The sequence below is a fragment of the Ischnura elegans genome, chromosome 3, assembly GCF_921293095.1.
Source record: "Ischnura elegans chromosome 3, ioIscEleg1.1, whole genome shotgun sequence".
In the NCBI taxonomy this organism is placed as follows: domain Eukaryota; kingdom Metazoa; phylum Arthropoda; class Insecta; order Odonata; family Coenagrionidae; genus Ischnura; species Ischnura elegans.
Genome location: NC_060248.1, coordinates 46,853,138 through 46,873,361, shown reverse-complemented (window position 1 = coordinate 46,873,361; position 20,224 = coordinate 46,853,138).

Below are 20,224 nucleotides of genomic sequence, written 5' to 3'. Positions count from 1 at the left end.
TGAATTTGATTTAAGATGTGGATGTGGTTTTTGGTTTTGAACAGAGGCTATTATTTTATCTGTAAAATTTAAACGTGTGAGCTTGGGCCAAGGCTTGGGTGTTTTAATTTCTTCTTTTCAATTCTAATAAAAATCAGGGTTAAAATTCATTTTTTTAGCAAATAGCAAAATTATAACTAAGCTCGATTGTTTACGTTCACTCAGCGCCGCATGCCTGGAAAAAGCGTTGAAGTATCGCAAATTAAAGTTATGCAACAGCTGAGCAGTTGATACGAATGTTGATTGTCGAAAATGGCGGCGCAAACTTTCTATGACGAACCAGAAACAGTATAAGAATGTCATTTCGTACGCAGTATATTTGGTTATTATCTGGACTGAAAAGTGGGTTAAAATTAATTTACAAAATTTGTCCAAGAAGGACGAACAGACAATAAATTAGATTTAACAAAAACGTGGTAAAATGAAAATGCATTAGGCAGAAACGGGAGAATAACTGACTGTGATTTCAACTTTTTCGTAACCGAGTATCTGCGAAGGAGATGCATCGTGTTGTGAGAGCAATGGAGGTGGACAGGGGGAAGAAGGATGATGGTGGATGGAAAGTGAATGGGGAAGAATGGCCGCGGGAGGAATGCAAGGTGTGGTGGACTAAAAGAGGCAATTCTTTCGCCACAAATCTCGATGTCCTCCTCTCCCCTCGCAGTCTAACTTCCTGTGCGCACGTTGGTGGTTCCCTTCACCTCTTCGCTCTCCATTTCCGGAATTACGCGTCTCTCCCTGAAGGGGCGTCTACTTTTGGGATAGATGAATGCAAGCATTGCTCTTTGGGAGAGAGAGGGAAAGAAGGGCAGGAAAACTTTTACCTACCAGTAACTGTCCAATGCGGGCTTTGCTCTGCTGCTGGTTTTGGATCTGGTGACCCATCCGCTGTCCATTCTAATGGCATGGCATTAGTTAGGTATTGTACAGGCCGTGGATCGTTGGTTGTCACGTTTATTCGCCATTAAAATTGGTAATCGTATAGTATAGAGTACTAGTGGTAATTGATAGGAAATTGTGTTATTGGTATCAATTGTAATGAGATGAAATCATTGGCGGATATAGGAAAAAAATTCGATGGGGCAATTATGGGGAGCGAAGAAAAAATAAATGCATAATTGAGAGCTAAATGAAGAATCATGGTCTTATAGGTGAAAACTTGAAAAGCTCATATTTTTCATACATTTTGTGCTCATTTACTAATGTAAGGTCTCTGGTGTTAATTCGATACGCCAAATACTGATGAAGCTCGTCATCCAAGTAGTTAATATCAGTTTCAGAAGAATAAATTTTTGTATTTAATTTTGGAGGATTTCCCCCACCCATGATTCCGTTGCTGATATTAAATGATAGACGAATTTTATGCAACTTATTGCGTTTCTCACTGCATGGTGCTGATGTAATCTTCTAATTCCCGAAGTTCCAAGAAAAAATATTCCGCTTTCTGATGATAAGAATAAAACCTAGTTTCAGTTGTATGGAATTTAAGTAATCATTTTTAGAATTTCAGTTAAACATTTATCCCCGAAGTCTTTCTATTTTCCAATATAATTGTATAGAATGCTGGTAATGGGAGTGAGAAATGCATTTTTTCGTTTCGGAGAGGATCTGCGACTGCAAAATGATTAATGATTGCGCAAGTTATCAAATGTATACGTTTTATTTACGAGAACTACGTCTCCTTTTTTAACCTCTTAATAGGGTATCGGTATTTCATGTTGCTGATTTGTAGTTTTTAATTTCATTATATTTTTATTTCACGCTACTTGTTACTCATTGGTCAGTATTCTTTCTGTTAGCTGCCTAAGTTGGCATATCGTAATCTCAGTAAAGATAAGATGCATTTTTTCTTCCATATTTCAGGTATAAGGAAGCTAACATTTTTTAAAATTTTCTGGTCTAATTTGTTTGGCATTGCTTTTAACTGAATTGACGGTCCTGCTCATGCTAGGAGGTAGAAATTTGTGTGTGGATGAGGCTTAAACGTTTAGTTATTCGTAATTTCGTCGGAGACTCCTCTTGTCTCTTTACATTCACTATGGATATTTTATTGTATTTATTTTTGGTGTGGTATTTTTTTTCAATTTTTTCCTCTTGGTAAACATGTGCTGGTTCCAGTTTTCCAGTATCGTGTTCTGCATTATTCATTACACTGTATTCAATAACTCTTTGTAAACTGATTAATGATCAGGAGATCGACATAGAATTACGATGCAGCATGTAGAATATCGCTGTGTGAGTTTTACCCTGCGTCGAGCAAAATATGTTCTGATAATTTTGAGAAAAGAAATTTTTAGAGGTTTTGAGTGAGCTTGCGAATTAATAAAGATGACTTTTACGTTATTGAGCGCTAAAAATCTATTTCTCTCTTGATGTAATTGAGAAAATTGAGTTAATTTCTCATCGTAACATTTATTATATCGTCGCAATAGGTTTTAGATCGTGATATCCGAGCTATGTCATTGTAAATAATTCGATTCTTTTATCTAAAGGGAATATCCGAGATAATTGAGTGTTATTTAAATTTGAAACTCACAATTTTTGTTGAATTTTGCGTCGCAGTACAGCGTTTCCATTAATAATTAAGTTCTTCAGCGGGTAGCTGTCTTTCTTCTCCAACTCCTATGTTGGTCACTAATATCTAACTGAACTCTCGACATTATGGCGATCGCCGCGTACTATGTACGGTGTCAGACCAATGTGGTCCTTCAAGTTAAGGAGGTTCTTGGTTCTTTTATATTTAATGGGAAAATATGGAAATGTTGAGTGTTCGTGAATTATTTTTTGAAGTAAGCTCACGAAGTACTCCGGAAATTACATCTAATCTGAATCATATAATTCAAAGAAATATTCTCAATAACATCTCTACATGCGCTATGTAGCCCTATATTGTGAGGTATTTCGTAAGATGGCCGAGTGCGCATGTTTTTGGCATTGTCCCCGGATCTCATTGTTCTATTGAGCTCAGAGATGCTGGTCAATATATAATTTATATCAATGGCACATCTTAAAAATCTTTTTGAAAAATTAATTTGTGTTCAATAGAGAACATCAATCAATTGAAAAGGGGGAGGGGTAGTTTCCCTGGTGAGTTTGCCAGGAACCCGGCTTTCAATTATCCGAAGTCAATATCATGCATATAAAGTTTCTGGTCAAATTGATATGAGATTGCTTTTAACTGAATTGGCGATCTTGCTCATAGTACTTTATCTATAGGATTTAGAAATTTGTGTCTGGATGAGGCTTATCTTTTAAGTTTCTTTTTGCATGCATTTACTTTTTAAGATTCGATATAATGGATATTGTGGCAGCAATAGGCTAATTCTGCCAGACTTAGAGATTGCTATGACAATAGTAAATTGATAATTTCATAACTTTTCAATGTACGATTTATGGCTCTTGCTTTCACCTATAAGTAGGCTAGCAGTAATTCTTCGGTAATTATTATGTATTTGAGCAGATTTAATATCTAGATATAAATTTTCAAGGTTTTGCTTGTCATTGGCATATTTCCCTTATTCCCCACTCATTTCAACACCTTAGGTGTAGCTCTTAGTAGAACTCAATCCGTAGGACTTGTTTTCATCGAAGAGCTAATCTAATTTTTCGTTATTTAGTCAAACATGAAAGGAAGCCGTAATGACTTTTATCGCCGGTAATTTCGATGACCTAGTTTCTTTAACTCTGTCCAATATCGCTGCTTGAAACCAAGGTATCTGCTGGTGTTTCATATGTTCCCTTGCTAAATTTTCAATTCGAAATCGATTTCCCGCTTTGGAATCCCCGCACCTATTTCCTTTGCTGTGTGATGGCCTGAAACGCTCTGTTGATTAATTAAACGCATTCTCTCAAAGGATCGCAACCGGAGAAAAATATTGATTAATACGGGGGCGTTTTTATCAGCGCACTTGGTGTGAAGTTCGTATTTAGAGCAGACCTCAGGTTAGGTGTTGGGCATTATGACTATTCCTGCGAAATATTTGAATACTTTTTACTATCCATTGTCATTATTATTTGTATTTGGCCTACTTCGTATATTTTGATGCTGGATTTGTGATATTTTTCTTATTCAATTTTTGTTCAATGAATAAGATGGAGTTTGTAGGAATTCTTTTTTATGAAGCAATGAGAGAAATATTTTTTATAGCATTTGGTTGTGCAAATATTCCACCCTTAAAATGGAATCCACCTCATTAGACATCGTATTCAAGCAACGATCATCAGCAACAGCATCGAATCAGCATGTAAATGGTGTTTGGTTAATGACATCTTAATGATCCATCTCAAAGTTTTTTAATTGAGGTGGATTTCATTGCTTCCGTGTAATTAAATTTTAGTTGTTTCTACATTTAGGGTTGAATGAAAGTATTTTTTTATAATTACGTCGATATTATGTAAGGTTCTGATGTAATTTTATGGATTTGATATTTTAAGATGTTATTATCAGTGGCATATTATTTGTGAGGCTGACGTAACTTTGAATTTGATGCCTTATTTTAAACAAAATTATTTTTACTGCTACGATTCGTTCTATTGATATGTAGCCTGAGAGTTTTCAGGGCATAAAATGAAGTGCAGTAAAAATGGGGGTATGATTTGCCATTCTTAACCTGATTTTTGTCGCTTACTCGATTTATAGCTGGAATTTTGTGTCCTTTTCTAAAAATAATATATTTTTTCTTAAACCTTCTTGAAATAAAAGTTCTTTGATCTCCAAAGTTTTTAGCTTAGATTACAGTGTAATTTATGGATTTTTCTTCGTTGAGCACTTGGGTGTGGCCTGCTTATTTGAAAAGCATATCTAAATTCGGGCTTACTTGAATGTGAGCTCTTCTTATTTCAGCCACGATTCCTTTTATGTTATCGTCATCCCCACTAAAGGGGATTTTTCTCCCATTTTGATGCTTCTATAATTCTGTATTTTTTTAATCGCGACTAAATACTTCTTTAACTCCCCATTTTTAACGTGATCTCTTTATTATCTTCAACTCAATTCTACGCGGCTCTGTGCTCAATAGGTAATCCGCTTTATTTCATTATCGACCCATTCCTTATCGTTCAGACATAATTATCGTGGTGGCATTTGCTTTATTCATTCCCTGAGTTTAAATTATGGTGGTTTCTTTAACCTCTTATAATTTTCAACTGAACATTTTTGAGTTCGTTTATAATAGTTGGGAGACCTGTAAAAATAAGTACTTTCTGGAGGGAAAGGGCATGTTATTTTCCCCCATCGGTGGAGTTAACTTGAGGTAAAATAAGGCTTACTTAAAGCGTTGCACTGTTTTAATAACAATATACGGTAGTAATTACGCGATGCGACGCAGTTTCCTTCTCTAGGAACTTCCAATATCCATAATTTGGCTTCATTAACGGAAAGTCGATGACTTAAATTTTATATGTTAAATGCAATATTTATTTTATTGATTTTCTCGAATTACTAAAAAACTTTGAGACATGGTTTGCATAGTATTCAATCACAGATTAGAAATGAAATGCATTGTATTCATTAGGATGGCCCACTTTTTTCATATTTCACGTGTGAAATTGCTATGTAAAAATAAGACTATAGAATCTGCATTTAGGACGCAGCCATCATATGCGTCAGGAGATGATATATTCGTGAAATAGTGCAGTGTAACTCTTACCTAATACGTAGAATACAACTCACTCAGTAACTCGCAGTACAAATATTATTTTTATTATACACGATAATTTTTATACTCTTATTAGCATGCTATTTGAGGTCTACCTTAATTCATATTGATGTTCTCCTAGTTGTTATCGTAAACTTAACAAACGTAGTTCACGCGTGATGGTTAAAATTGCATGGATCTCTTTTAAGTATTCAAGTATATAGTATAAGTGGAATATATTTGACGGTCAAATATAATTTCAGATTGTATCTCTGCTTTTTAAAACGTGCCTTCTGTTGTATAAATGCTTGAATGCGAAATGAAAGAGTAATATCGCCTATTTTAAAGGCGCCATGGACATTTTATTTCGTATTCCATGTATGATAGGGTTTCTGAGTTATCTTGACTCGGCCAAATCGAATGCAATACTCTAGGATGTGCTGGAAAATATTCATTCAGTTCCACGTAATCTAAAATATGCACCGTGTGCTTAAGATTAGTGAATCCCTGGGACAAGTGAGTTATTTTTACTGATCCTCCATTCTGCCAGATTCATACCAATTTCGCTAAGCCAATGGGGATCTTTTCTGTTCTTTGATCTAAAAATACTTCTGGAGTAAATCGTTTGATGGTTTTGCTTACTCGACGGTTGAAAGCTATCCTACTAGCTACATATTTTTTTTTAAACGTCAGGATAGGATACCTATAGGAAATAATGGTAATATTGGCTCAAGGAGCTTAAGAAAATTGATATAAAAGGCAGAAACCACTTAGATACCTGCGAGTAAGAAGTAACCTCAATCAGTTGCAGGGTCTATACGAAGGTGAATATACTTCGTTTGACATTCTAGGAATCAAGTCTCTAGAAAAATCAATAATTAATATTATTTGTCTCTAGCGTTATACTCAATAATTAAAGCGCGGTAGAATGTTGCTTGATCAGGCATAGAATGGTTGGGGTAAGGGGGCTGTATCTTTTGTCTTACTCTCTTCGTTCAGCGGCGCTCAAGTTGGTAGTACAGCATATTTAGTTCTGATGTAGCCGGTGTCCTTTGGCATTAAAACCTTAACTCTGATGATGTGATCTTGTGTGTGGAATTATACTAATGCGGTACCAAGCTACAATATTTTGAAATCAGTGGTGACTGGTTATCCAATTCCCTATCTGTTTTTCCCTAGAAGGATACACTTGAATACTGACAGCGCACTAATACGTAAGTTAGAGAAAAGAGATTACAAATTAGTAGAATTTCTTAGTATTTGAACGCTTTATACGTAATTTTTATCCGTTATACAAACGATTTCTGTATATGAAAATATTTACCATCGTCTGAAAGATTTAAATTATATCAGTATTCACTATGTTAATTACTGTACAACTCACCGTGTTCTATTAGAGAAGCCCACCACAGCCCATCCAGTCATTTGTAAGCTAATTTTAATTGATACTTGTTTAAGTAAATCAGCAATTGTTATTATCATAACTACCGTTCCATGGTAATTTTGTTCATCCTTCCTTTGGAGTTCATTCATATTCAGGAATCAGTTACCACGCTGTTGTTTTTATTGTTGCCAGGCCCCATTCACAACAGTTGATCTATGTGGGCGTTTAGAATATTTAATAATTAATTTAAAGAGTGCTTCCGAAGTCAGGTAATTGGATAAAGAGCCATTCGTGATACATGGCCTAGCCAGAGTTCTTTATAGGAGAGGGAATATGTGAAAAAACTCGGCCTTTTTATCCCTTCAAGTACGGTTCTTTCGTAGAAATCTCTTAATTTGGGATTCGTTCTGTCTCTAGTGCCACCTCCCTCTTGATTCCGCACTCCGGATTCCGCTTCAAGGAGTGCTTTCTTTTGTCTACTATGAAAATTTAGCCGTAGACGGAATCTTAAGCGGAGACTATGAGCCCACAGGTGTCTCATGCCATTATCCTGCACTAGCCCTGGTGTTTCGGTCATGAAAGAGGATAATTTTACGCTGGAAGGGAGCTGGTATTTTAATTACAAAGACGTTTACATTGAGAATTAGTTCTAGGAAGGTAGAATTTTATTTTGAATGGAGCTAATTAAAGGCACAATTGTAGCACTCGTCGCGATGTGTACGAGAATTAACGGATTGCTCATTTTAATTTTATTGTTATTTATGCCTAAGTACTTTAATTTTGTTGTGTGCTCTCAGGCTATTTTATTACGTAAAAAATAGTAGGAATGGTTACGCCGTTTAAAGAATGGCATGTTTGGTATTCCTTTCATGAATGAGGCATATTGAAGATATCCAAAATTCCTTAGTAATTATTGCCTTTTTCTATGGCATCCAAACAAATTGAAACAAACTAATTTGTGGAATGCATTTGCTGTAAAATTTAAGACTCGGTGGATGTAAATGGACCGTAAAATTGAAAATCTTTTTCTTGTCGTCTTAGATATATTGCTCGTGAAAAGAGCTTCAGTTGCTCTCACAGAAAGGGACAGTATGACTAATAATGTAATAATACATGTGAGAAAATCATAATTGCTTCTTCTTACCGAGGCTCGAACGAAATGGAGACACACTCTTCATTTGCAATTGCTTGCCTGATGTCCAGAGTTCAAGTTAGGGAGATTTGTAGTCATAGAAATTCTGAGTATGCCGTATGGGAATTGAATTGTAGAATGGGACGAATAATAGTATGCCAACATATGTGGTTGAAAATAAATTTGCGAATTTTACTTTTTTAAAGTTGGATGAAGAAATCTGCAAAATTTTAATGGAATCATATAGGTACCGTATATATAGAAAGATCGAATAGGATTAGAATAATGAATGGCGTTTTCGCAAAATACCAAGGTGATCAGAATAGTACAATGGCAATGGAAACAAAACGCGACGATTCGAACGAATGAAATGGTAATAGTGCTCTTACTTTGTGGAATTCCATTAGTTATGACAGCAACTTTTAAATCCGCTGTGATCAAAGAAAATACTTATACAATCCGGATTTCAATGCTGGTGCATCATCATCAGGTGCTATATTTCAAATGTCATTGTGCGAGATTTTTCTTTGATCAAAGTGGATCCTGTAATTGAAGTCGAATTACGTTGCTAAATTAAAAAAAATGTCAATGGTTTTTATAAAAATACAGAAAGTTTTAGTTTAAATGTGCATGCATTGTCTAATTTGCATTCCATCTTGCCTGATTTATCTATTTCGCATTTTAATTTCTCGCGAATGATGACAGTATTATCTGAAATAATAGGTTATTAAATTTTGAGTCAATGTATTTGTTTTGAATCACGCAGTCGCGGCGGCGAAACCCTCAACACGACGATTTTTTTCTTCCTGCCGGTCCCTAAAGCAGACCGCAAAATCAGTTCATTCCGGGTCAAACGCTTCGGGTTGGGGGGGGGGAGGGGGACAAGGTTGCCAGGGCCGTGAAACGTAATTAGAGTGGACGAATTTGGGGTCTCATCGGTTTCTTTTCATTCCCTTTCGTCGCCCTTTCACCCTTTCTCCACGACCTTCGCCCCCTCCCCGACCCTCCCTGCCTTTCACCGCCTCCCGCCGAATCCGCCAGAGTCCGCCAGAGTCGAACCAGGGGGTAGGGGAAAGGAGAAATAAAAGCCGAGGTTGGGTGCGAGATATCGCAAACAGGATTTCCTTTCGACACCCTCGCTCTCAATTTGCATCTCTCTCTCGCAGTCTCCATTCCCAGCCTCCCAACTGCTTGCTCCTCCCCGCTCCACCCTTCCCTCGCCCTCCCTCGAACGTAAGCGAGGATTCTTGTGCCGTACACGCGATCCGAGCGTTGCAATTGCCTTTTGCGAACGCAATCGTGGCTCGCTCCATTGGTTTGACTAGGTTCTTACTCCAACTATGTTCATTTGAAAAGATGAGTGTCTTCTAGCCGTTTGATATATAGCTGAATAGAGTAACTTTTTTATCTAGAGCATTAATTTCTTTGTTTTCGTTTTGGGAGAATGCAGGGAAAGTAATTTGCAGCATATTATTGGCTTCAAGGTACAAATATTACCCCAATTCCTCATCCTTGAGCAAGATGTGAGTTAGATAGAGTATCAGTAAATTCAACTTTGCAAGGTGTTAGGCTTTTTTTGTGCTAAATGCGTCTATATTCCTTTTGATTCAGAAGGAAAAAAGCTATAACTGTTCGCTGGTGTTCGCTGGTTTGTAAATTGGTTTCTTACGGTATCACTAGGATAATGGACATCTGTGGACGCGCTTTGACTCTGGCACACTTTGACCACCGAATAAGGAGTTGTGTAAATTGATGAAATGTTGTTCAAGGATTTAAATCTTTCCATCGAAGAAATATCGTTTGATTGGAGCTTTGGCCATCGCCGAAGCCTTTTCAACTACCGGAAACTTCAAACACTTAACTCGACACATTTTTGGAGGTATTCAGTGAACATTTAATCATTAATACGATTTTCTCATCTTATCTTGAGAGCTAGTTTTATTGGAATACAAAGAATGATTCTTAGTCATACTCAGTGTATGCAAAAATACCAATTCAAATTCAGACTTCTGCCAACATGATACCCTGCCTTAAGCAGAGCATGAGGTAAACGGAAAACTCTATTATACGTGAAACATGTTGCTTCTAGCGGCTGCAATAACTTTGACTTGTCAAGTGATCTCTATTACACGGCCACCTAGGAGAACTAAGGTACAAGGGAACAGATATGAACCCCAATCAGAACATTCTAAAAGGTTGGAGTACTCCGTCGTTAAATTAAAATAAAATGGAAATTAAAAGAAAACAGTGTATATGTTTATTTTATATTTTATCCGTAAATACAACAAATCTCCCACGAAAGTGAAACTTCCGTTATTTTATTCTTAAGTTTTTCTTCTTCATGAGAAGTTTCAAGGCGAGCAAACCTTTGGGGCGTAGCGATGGTAAATGTCTGACATTGGTAGAAGCAGGAAAATGTCTTACCCGAAAAGAAATACGGTGCCAGAGTGCATTGTAGTCATATTATATCTGAATCAGTACGTGCTCAGACTTCATATATTCGGTACGTGCGTGTGAGTTCACCATTTATTCGTGTAGTAACTGGAGTGTGTCCCAGTATCCATTACATTGTGGTTTTGTTAGTCTTGTGCGTGACGAAGCTCGTCCATCAGCTGGTTAAAAACTACGCATGGCTTTTTCTTTAGAATTTCAGCCGAATCTCGGAACGCACCCAGAATCGATGGTCGCAATCGTTTGTCACGAACACGATGCTGGGTTATAGCTTCCGAATAAAGAAAAATAGTTGTTTGTTGGGGAAATTGTCGCTCCCATCCGAGAATTATCTTCGTATAGCAACCCAAAGCGCGCTTTTATGGGGTTCGTGTTATTCCATCTCCTTCGAAACGATATGTATATATTTTTCTCTTTGGAGAAAATGTGCGGGACTTGTGACTGCAACTTGTGAATGCTGTCGCATTTGAGGTTTCAGGATTGTAGCTTGATGGCCTAGTTGGCGGAGCGGTGGCCTACTGATCAAAGAGTCTCTTATTAAAATTCTGATGGACCTGAGGAACTCCTCTATCAAAAACTCGCGTTGCCAATTGGTCCACGTAAAGGAAATACTGGGAGTGGTTGGAATAAAAGATACTGTTTCCCGCGTAACTCGGTGGAAATCTTTCATATTTATCGTAATGAAAGCACTTGCCTGTGTCCACACTTCTTTATTTCAACCGACTCAGGTTTCGGCACATAATTTAACTAACCTTGAAAATGGCATTATTTGCCGAAACCTTTGCCGGTAGAAGTAAAGAAGTGTGGGAATGGACAAGTGCTTTCATTTTAATAAATAATGAGAATGTCGTCGGCTCCGGTGGTGGTGGAGGTAAGTCCTCGCCCACCATACCTTGAATTGGTCAACCCAAAAACTAAGCTGTAGTCGAGCATAGCCTGGGTGAAGACCATAAAAAAGGTGGGATGATACCAGATTTTTATGGCGATCAAGCAAATTTTGGGATCGGTTAACCAAAGAGGCTATATGGATAAGGCTGGAAAAGAAAACTGCCAACGGAGATACCGGATATTCGATCAACAGCTCTTGGAATCAAACTCTGAAAAGAATTATGATTGCCAGAGTTAGGTCTACTCTGGTCCACGCTCCTCCGCCACAACAATCGGGACTCGACCAATCCCGCCCCCCCTGATGCTGAGATTCAAAGGTCACTTCAAATATTTATTCAGTAGCCTTGAGAATGGCTAACGAGACGCAACCCTAAACGTCGGCGCTCTTAGAATTTCCTCCCCGCGCGGAAACCCGAGAAAAGTTTATTTATTCTTTTCGCCGGGAAACATAAGTCACGGTCTCAGGCGTTACATTGTGGAATTTATTCATCATGGAATAAAATAAAATAAAACAAAATTGTTTTATTCCACACTTTATTTTAAATGGCACGACCCGGGTTTCAGCATCTAATGCTATCATCAGGTGATAATAGCATTAGATGCTGAAACCCGGGTCGTGCTATTTAAAATAAAGTGTGGAATAAAACAAATTTATTTTATTTTATTGTATGATACATAAAAAGCCCTCCTTTTCCTTGTTGCCATGTATGCTCATTAGTCATCCAAACGGTATCTGCGAAACCTCCGCGGCGTAGGTAGAAATGGAACAATCGCATCGTTGTGGGTGCTGTAGACGGTAGCGAACTTCCCCTCCCGTGGTTTTGATTGGAAATGATTGCGCGCAGGGGTCCGATATTGGTTTGGGGAAGGATTTGGACTCCTTCAGGGTTAAGGGGCCACGCTTATTCGGCCGGATTGCCTAAAGTTTGTAGGGTAATAGGGAAAGTTGAAATACTGGCTTGTTTGTAATTTGTTCAAGGATTTTGCCTCCCTTGTGAGCAAAAAGAAGCATTGGTCGAACATTTCCTCACTTTTTTATTAATGATTGTTCGATATTTTATAAAATATTTGCTTCATATGAAGAAAACTAATAATAATTTTAGTGAAGTATATGTTTGAAGTGGTTCTCCAGCAACGTCATTCGAGTGCTGTAATAAATGCGTACTAGCGTGAAAAACATATAAGTATTATTTATTAATAAATTACTTGTTGGTACACTTAACGCTGAGCTTTCTATATTCTCTACCATTAGCTGCACTCGAACTTTCTTCGATGAAGCGATTGACTTTCTTGAGTAAGTAAACCTCTAATCCTAATACTAGCGGTGCTTACGTAATGCTGGAATATCCCCATTGTATCCATGGATCTTTCCTTTATTTTTTTAAGAAAACACAATACTCTATCATACAAATATGTTGTACTATGAAATTCATACTTATATAATATAACATAGAACATATTATTGCATATTTTCCTTAGCGTGGCAAAAGCGCTTGTGAAAATAGCTGCAGCATTGAACATGCGCTGCAGATAGAAATTTATTATGCAGTAAGTCATGGTGGTTTTGTATGAAGAAAAAGGATCAAGAGTAGCGGTTATTGCGTGATTCTCATTGTCCTTTTCGGGGACAGAAACTGCATGAGGACGTGGTGATAAATGAAAGAAAGCATTCATTGTTCGTCAGCATCAACGTCGACGTAACAAAAAATGCTTTTGTCTATCCTTTACTCAGAATATCCAGATGAATTTAAGGGCTGCAGCGCCATAGATAGGAACGAAAAGAGAAATCGTAATGTTCCAGTGCGACGCTTTCCGCCGAGATAGTGAGCCGCCTCAAAAGGAAAATTCCAAAGGCACGACCATATCTCCGGGTCAGCTTTTCGGCGTGCGTGTTCCAGGGGTGGAAGGGCTCGGACTGCGCAGATCGAGTCTACGTTTGGAGTATGAGGCAATTCACACCTTTCTCCGCATCTGTACCCAGCCACACTATTCAGAAGGATCGCTGGACCATTCGAAGTTCTCATCCCCGCGACGTGATTGGGAACACCTGGGGAATGAATCGAAGGACCGTCTTCAAAAGACATTCATTTGAGATTATGGGGATAGGTGAATCGGGGTTGGGAAGTGAATTTTGTTTCACGGATTGTTGCTAGGAGTGGATTGGTCTTACTGGTCAAGGATATCGAAAATTTACCGATGTATTTTCTATGTGTTTGGTGTGAAAGAGATTCTTTAATGAAGGCTTTGATTTTAGTGTTAAACTGAATGAAAAAAATGTCTCGGACTCCGATCCAGATGATGCTTTCTAACATCACCTACGTTTAGGAAAGCGTCTTGCTATTCTCATATCCAAAGCGTTTATTATAGTAATCATTAGCGATCGCTAGCACGAGTTGGCGAGGAAAATCAGTGACTCTCGCCATGATTGTTTTACTATATTCTAATGATTATCAAAAGTTAGTTGCAGCTAAGCCGTAGCGACGAAATAACGAGAATGAACGCCCTTGGATGTTCTTACTACTGTGTGCGGTTGAAAATTAGAGGTGGGATGGAGGGGACAAACTGATTGGAAATATGTATATAAGGTCTTCTATCTAGTGCGATCTATGTGAAGAGCAAAATTTTGGCGAAAGAATCAGCCGTGGAAATCTTTACGTAGAATTTATGCTTTTTAATCGCCTAAATTTAACTCAATTTTATTGAATCGGTTCTCAAATAAATCTATGATAACGTCACAGTTGAACTTCCAAGAAGCATGGCCTTCCCCCGTTGAATTGGTAGGATAGAGAAATAAATTATTTTATATTCTCGTTTTATAATAGAAATGGTGTTCAATGGCATAATTAATTCCTTTTACTTGTCGAAATTAGCGCATTTCTGCCTTTCTAAATTCGAACATAAAACGGTAATTGCTCGCTTGATATTGACTACTATGATTTCATTGCTTTTTATTGAAAAAAGTTTTTATAGTGCAGTAAATAAAAGGTAAGTTCTATATCTATTTAGAATTGGAGTTTCTCAATTACAATAGGTTCAGTGTAAGTACATAGGTATCTATTTATTTGATTATTTTACGCATGAGAGATTAACGTATGACTTCAATTGTTTCTTAATGACGATGGAATGATGTTTTAATCGACTTTTTCCTTTTTGTGGTGGAAACATATCAAACATAAAAGTAAATTATTCCCCATCTTTCATGCTACCTTCCAATTTTCAAAATTCTGATGATGTGTACGTTTCGGCCATCCATTTCACCATGCTTTATTTTCCATGAATTTTTTCCTTCTATATTTGTTTCTGAAAGTGCAGTGCATGACCTGTGAGTACATTATCTATGCACGTATGTGGTTATTCAGCGAAAGTTTCACGGTAGTCATCAAACTGTAAGAATTTAACGTGCATAGGGATGTCACGTTTCTCCACGAAGAATAACTTAATCAACGGAGGAAAGCATTTCCTTTTATTCATATAGAAAAAGAGAGTTTGGCATGAAAAGGGTTACTTTAGAATAAAAGATGAAAGGAAAATGTGAGAAAAGTCCAAATGAGACTTTCTCTGTGATTTAGACATAAAGGGCGACAATTGAAAGGAAAGGATTGGAATGACAGCCGTGTCTACCGGGATTGTACCCATTGATGGCTGAGTAAAGTCAGAAGACGTCATTTATTTTCCTTTAGGCTTCTATTTTTTGACAGTGGAGTCGCATTGTGCGAAAAAATATAATATTTGAAGAAAGACTGCGCAAGCTAATTTTTGTAGTTCCTCGACGTGATCTGCGATGTTTCGATGCATCTTGATTTTTGCATCTATTTTTGTGCGAATGAACTAGTCGTACGAACTATTCTATTTCCTTTCATTTTGAAACCCTTATTCAATCCTTAATAAGTTAATAAGCATAATATTGGGTTGCATAAAGCGGTATAAAAGGGATCATTAAAGCGCTTCTGCTGGTCAGGGTACGGAGAAATCACTTCATGGAGCAGTAACAATACGAGGGTGAAGCTGAGAAATGGTCATTGTGACTCTCATTCTACTTGTTTGCTACGAGCATGTAAAATTCAATTCTGTCAGATGACTCATTCTGAAATATATAATAGAATCTGGAATATATAATCACTGATTTAAACATCTCCCTTCTTTAGCTTCTCTCCCATGCCCCCCATATCACATCCTCTGCATATGCATTTAACAGCAAGGGCATTAGTGGACAACCTTGTCTCACACCTTCAACCAATGCTTGCCCACTCTGACTCTCCGCCAGTTACCCTCTCTTGTTGAGTCTGAGTCGTATACAAGAATCAAATGAGTAATGTTTATGTCCAATTCACACCTATTTTTGAGGGATACCTAATTAATTTTGTATACCACTTGTATACCACTTTGTATTTTGTATACCACTTTAATTTAACCGCCGCGCCGTTTCGGCACTGGTTAGCGAAAGACATAATTGTCGAATGATACTTTTATCGATTTTGTTGCCTCAAAAATTTTAATTTATACATTCGTAGCCAAAACAAAAATATAGTAAAATTCTAAATAATTACTTGTTATAAAAAAAACACACACATATTTCACTTCTAAAGAAAGTTAAGGAAAGTGAAATCCGGCACTGCTAATTTTGCAATGATTTCACTGGAATAGCCGCCAGATTTTGGCCATTATATTTTAATAACTTATCTTTCCCAGATCAGTTCCTATTCCCAGTTATTGTTGTAAACGGTTTTTAATGGATATTTTAGGAATAAAATCGTTTTCGCTTGCTTATTTTCCTTTCAAGAGAACGTAGCCTTGAAAATTTCTTCCTTAATTACATTCTCCATTTTCAATATTTTTATTGCAACCTTAATCTGGCTGTATTTGAAAAAAAAATCTCGCACGATATTTTTAGAAACTCCATTAGGACTCCTCTATCCACTCGTCTTTTCTCTATTGGGGTTTAGCTGCTATATGTATAGTAAAGCCTTATTTGGTGCCCGTGCTGTAAATAAATTCGCTGTGGAAATTGGTATGCCTCCGCATTGCTCAGCGTAGTATTTGCTTCTGCATGCGTAGAAATTTTTTTTTGGTATTTAAATTTTCGGATGATCTGACTATTGCAGCCATCGACTTCACAGATTGTTAAAAATGAAGTTTTGATTTTAATGTTGGCCTCATCTTTTGTCTTCTGCGCAGCCAACATGAGCGCTCTCGTGCATACCTCCTCCTAGTATATGTAATATTCGATGCTTTCCCGGCAAATTATGTGGGTTAACTTTTCTTGGAATTCTCACCGGTTTTAAAACTCCATTTCTGCCGACTCGGGGCTCGGCGGGCCTGGGGAAGAGATCCGAGTCGGAGCTCGAAACGTCGCGTCGGTAGAAATGGAGTTTTTAACCCGGTGGGAATCCCGAGAAAAGTTTAACCACTCTGAGCATGAAGCAACCTTAATCTTTAAATAACCTCTAAATAGTAGAGTGATTGCTACGTCTACCTATCGTTTTAGAGGTAGAGTTCGCTCCTGCCTTTCCCTCTTCTGCCTGCCTCGCTTTGGGTTTGGGGGGAGGGCGGAGATTTTCCATCTACCGGAAGGAAACCTCCGCTATTTGGGCGGAAGGGAAAACTGGGTTTGAGGTCCGAGAGTGAAGGGAATGATGGCGAGGAGAAGGAAGGGAGGTCAATTTTGTTGTTGAGATGCAGGGTCACCTTCCGCGGAGGCTGGGGTTCTTCGGGAGGATAATGTATGACGAGTGGAGGGAGATGGAGGGGCTGTGGAGGGAGGGGGAGGAGGCAAGAGATGCGTTGTGTAGGAATAAGAGGGATGGAGGGAAATGGTCGATATACCTGCAATGAAATCGGAGCTTTTAGAGGGAAGGCGATGAAGGGGCGAAGGGGTTATGCGTATCGGTGTTGCCAATTTCACCGTTCTTGCGGCTTCGATTCGTAGACAACTTCTCTCGACGATTGGCTCTGTCAGCAAGCGAGTGTATAAATGTATCAAGGATGTATGGAGATTTTCTTCCGAAGCAGGCTAATGGTTCCTGCTCGAGTGGTCTAATTTATTAACGCATTTCTTTTTCCGAATTTTCGCTGTCATCTTTAAATTTTCTGGGTATGTAAGGAGTATATTGTAATCTTTATCTGCATCTTAAATTTCGAAGGTGTACCGTAGTATTTTTGTTTAGTATTTTTTTCTGTAGTAAAGTTTCCACTTCGCAGACTGTAGGTATAGATTAATGTTGGTAAGGGTCATGTACCCTGAAAATTACAAGATAATATATTAAGTGTTCAATGAGTGATATGTCAGGAAAAATAAAACTATCGAGCGGGGAATGGCGTTAACTTGAAATTTGGGCGATTAATTTAAATTCAACTTGGATTACATTCGGAGACAAAAATTATTGTTTCGCAAATGTTTGCATGTGATGAAAGACATAACCCCAGTTATTGCCTATTGCATCAAAAACATGAACTCCTCAACAGAGATAAAAGGTACCCTTGCTTTCTTCCTTGAAAAATACATCTATCAAACAAATGGAAAATAAATAAAAAATAACTAAATATCATAATTACAGTGGATTAATGATGCAGATATGGATAATAGATTTAAATTTTAAGTTCACATGTAAATTGCATAAGAATCGCCAATGCAAACTTATACTGATTATAATTATATTTTTTTTGTCAAGACGAAATATATCGCCTAATCGTATGCTGAAGGCATGAAGCACCCGCAACGATAAATAAGTATATATAAATTATATATAAATTGGTGAATAAATTATATAAATTGGTGAATGTAAATCAATGAACGGAGACAAAAGCATGCGTTAAATGGATTCGTTACTAGATTGGTAAGAGATGGAATAAATCAGGATGTTTAAAAATCTCGGAATAATTAGTGTTTAAAGTCTTGTCATTAGTTTTCCTAATCATTTCCTTTTCTTTCCCTTTTCTCTTTACCTAAACGCCAAGCGCCTTCCGCTCTCATTGACCAAGTGTATTTAAAATGCCCACTTCCTGTCTCTATAAAAGATCATAACGCAGAGTGGCAAAACCGGACGAGTGAAATCATGTTGAAGTGAAATTTACCAATTTTATTTTGCATAAAAATTCAAAGTATGAGTACGCAATATGAAAAGTATGGGAAAGCAATTTCCTGTAGAAAATACTGCCAAATAAATTCAGATCGACCGTTATTGCCAATGACCATCCTACTCACGTGCACGAGGGACTGATTCGAGAAGTGTATTTTCTGCAGGAAAGAGTCGTCTGATAAGTCCATCAAATCGATGGTCCCACCCTTTCGGTAGAATCTCTCGCGTGTAAACTTTTGTAATATCGTTATAAAATTCTTCCCGGGGACTGCATCAATTGGGTGGATTTCCCGCCGAGATTGGTTTTATTTACATTGCTTCGGATATTGCATTCGTCGATCCGCGAGTGAGGGAATCTGGATTGCAGGGGTAAACATTCGCTGAAATCGTGCTATTGAGAGAGAGAAAGACTCTCTCGAACGACAATCACACGAGCGATAAGATCATATCGGAGGCTTAAAGCTCAAGCATGTGGATTGATTGAAATGGATCCCCGCGGAGCATCCCGGATATCGGAGGGCAAATGCCTTTGCCCGGAGAAAAAAATGCTCTTGCGATTAGTTTCGTGATATCGCAGGAAAAGTGCCTGAACATGAAGACGGTGAAATTTTGTTGCTCTAAAGCTGTATATAGCCATCCTTTACTATCCTGAGGATAGTAAACCTTATCTTGCGCAGCTGGATCAAATATGCATCTGTTTCGATTGCGTCCTCTGGAATAAAATTGGATAAAGTTATGCTTACTTTTTAACCGATCGGGTTACTCCTCGTGCTTTCCGTGGGGAGTGTGTCAAATGAGCGAGGATATACTCGAGATGGTTTGGTCTATCGCTGGGAATCCAGTATCAATGAAAAGGAATAGGAGATAATTTTGGGAACTAAGTTCACCATTATGCGAAAGAAAAATTCCTTTTGTTAACAATTTTACCAATTGCCGTGGGACTATAAACATCTTTCTCTAATTCCCCATTCCATATCGACTACTCCTAGCTGCAAAGTAGTATCTTAAAAAATACATAATTCCATCCAGGCGTATCTTGAATTTCAGGTCCAGAAAATCGAATGTGTAAAATTTGAAAAAAAAAACCATAAGATCTTATCCGAAATTTATTCCATTAAATCGTATGTTAGAAAACCAGTCAACAAAATTATTTCAGATACGATTATATGGCTTAAATTTACAAATACGATTTTTTAGACTAAAAGTTCAAGATACGCCTGAATGGAATGATACTTTGAGATATTACTTTACGGATATTTTGGACGTATCCCAGGAGTTCTGTTTCATGTACAAATTATAGGAGCAGCTTTATAAAAACTATGTTCACCATTATGATAGAGAAAAAATTGATACTGCCAGCAATTTCACCAATAACCGACGGGCTGGGTAAAATTTTTGTTTTGAAGGCTATGTATGCATTGAATATTTCATCAACGGTCGTTATTCATGCTCTTTTTTTCGAGTGCCCTGTCATGGCTTGTTTGTGATTTTTCTATGCACATTATTGAATTCCACCGGTCAAGTGTAAGTTTATCTAGCCCAGTTTGCAGTGTAAACAATATTCTGCGCGGATGGATGAGTTTATCAAGTGATGTTTGATTGGAATTCAAAATCAGTT